This window comes from Mastomys coucha, unplaced genomic scaffold (assembly GCF_008632895.1).
Source record: "Mastomys coucha isolate ucsf_1 unplaced genomic scaffold, UCSF_Mcou_1 pScaffold20, whole genome shotgun sequence".
In the NCBI taxonomy this organism is placed as follows: domain Eukaryota; kingdom Metazoa; phylum Chordata; class Mammalia; order Rodentia; family Muridae; genus Mastomys; species Mastomys coucha.
The window spans coordinates 56,995,356-56,997,535 of NW_022196903.1; the positions used below are offsets into that span (position 1 = coordinate 56,995,356).

The 2,180-nt window shown below is 30.4% G+C and overlaps 1 long non-coding RNA gene across 1 annotated transcript in view; it reads right to left on the reverse strand.

Annotated features, from left to right (window-relative positions):
- Window positions 1–1,206: 1,206 nt before the first annotated feature.
- Window positions 1,207–2,180, reverse strand: part of LOC116098154 — a 72,835-nt gene continuing 71,861 nt past the window's right edge. Inside the window, exon 3 of the long non-coding RNA XR_004121725.1 lies at window positions 1,207–1,388. This is a non-coding gene — a long non-coding RNA (uncharacterized LOC116098154). The remainder of the gene's footprint in view (window positions 1,389–2,180) is intronic.

The window sequence follows — 2,180 nt, forward strand, 5'->3', positions numbered from 1 at the left end:
TTGTTCTCCAAGTCTACAATTCTACAATACTACATCTGACTCAGCATTGATAAAGTTAAAAAAAGAAATATATATATATATGTATATATATATACATATATATATATATATATATTGAGTATATCTCGGGTTGTTTGTTTTGTGTTCATGTATACAGTGTCCACATTTTTTATATGTACTTCAAAGTGATGTTTTATGTCAATATTTTAAAACATTTTAATATATTTTATTCTATGTACTACTATTTTCTTGGAGGATTTCCTTTGCCTTCTGAACAGATCTAAACCACAAAAATTTGTAAATCTGCTAGTATCATTTGCTCTAAGGAAATGGAAGCCTCTGACTCAAATCACTCCTTTTAGCAGGAGAGGCCTATTATACCCTAATCAGTCATTATAAAGAATCTTGTACTTACTGATTTATGGTGCATGTCAACCTGGAAAGTGTGAAACAAAATATCCACTCCGTATGTAGAGCTAATACATCACAGCAATGACATACTTTCTTTTATAACCAATGTATCTGTTTGAGCTGTTTTAAAATTCTGTCCACCTAAATCTGAAATGCACATTTTTTAAAGCTTTTTTTTAACTTTTATTGTATTATGATGAGAAAAGGTACATGATTTCAATTTATCTGAATTTGTTAACATTTAAAAACATATTTTAATTAAATATAATTGAATCACATTCTTGTTTCCCTTTTGTACCAGCGCTCCTCCCAGAGACCCCCCCTCAATATCTACAATATCTTTTTTGTCATATTCCTTAAAATTTATAAAATATTATAACAATAAAAATAAGTATTATAAAAGTTGTTTGATATAAAACAACAATCAATTTAACAGTGTTATGTAGATGCTCATCTACAGGAATAGTGAAAATACATTTTTCTCAATATGAATTTTAAATAACTCCAAACATATTAACTGTATACTTAAAAATAATACATCACTACTAGTATTTTCTTAAATGAACATGAATATATAAAGTCTTTTTGTTTTGTATTTAGTAGAATTTAAAATCTTGGCTCTTACTGTGGTACAAGCCAAAAATAAGAACAATTTTTAGACATTGGGTTTCATTGTAATAAGGCTGTATTTCGATGACCCTCACATCACCAAAGAATTTTACCTCCATCGTAGCTAAGCTGAGAGTTGATAGTTCTGCTGCACCAAGAAATGAATTGTAGGCTCGATTTTTGGATACAGACTTCCTGCTATGGTCAAAGCTTATTTGACTTGAGTAGGTGACTTCATTCTCAGTCCACAGAGAACAGGTTACATTCATTTAAGAAATGGTGTAGGTATTAAGATGGTCTATCCATAAGGTCATTCGCCAACTGTGAAATGCACATTTTTGAATGTTGTTCTTGATGGGTTGAGAATCCTGAAGGGAAAAATATAATTTGTTCTACTTGTGCCCTTGAAATTATTAATATTTGTTAATTATTAACAATGTTTGTTCATGAATAAGATGCATAACTTGCATGAATCAATATACTAGCCCAAGGATTCTTACTAATAGAAAGTCATTTTGCCTATTTATTTTAATATAGAGAATAGATTCAGCAATATTTCAATAAAGATTCTTCAGAGTCTGAGATAAAATAAGCTTCTTATATTTTTTGACAATATTGTAGGATACATATATGTATAAAATGCACATATAAATGATTTAATCTGTAACATTAACGTACAAAATACAAACTTCTGATTATATTGCATGACATTAACAGCATGCCCAAATGCTCGATGTGTATTATACCAGTGAGTTATGTTGAACATGAATATATTTACAAAATATAACAAGCTTCACAACTGTAAAAATCACAGAATTTGGAGCTGCCAAAATGGCTCAGTGTAAAAACTGGTGACCATGCTTAACACCGGAATGCAATCCTTGGAATCCATATAGTGAAAGGACCAAACAGACTGAAGCAAGTTGTCCTCTTAAAAATATTCATGATGAGATGGACACACGCAGGCACACACATACACACACACACAAACACACACACACACAAGAAAAAGTAAAAGACAGCTACACACAACAAATTTTTAAGAATTTCCAACACTGAAATTGTTTTTAATACAGGTCACTTTTCTTTGACAGACAACCAATCTAAACTCATTATTATTCTCTGGTTATTGTTTAATGTGTGTGTGTGCGTGCGTGCGT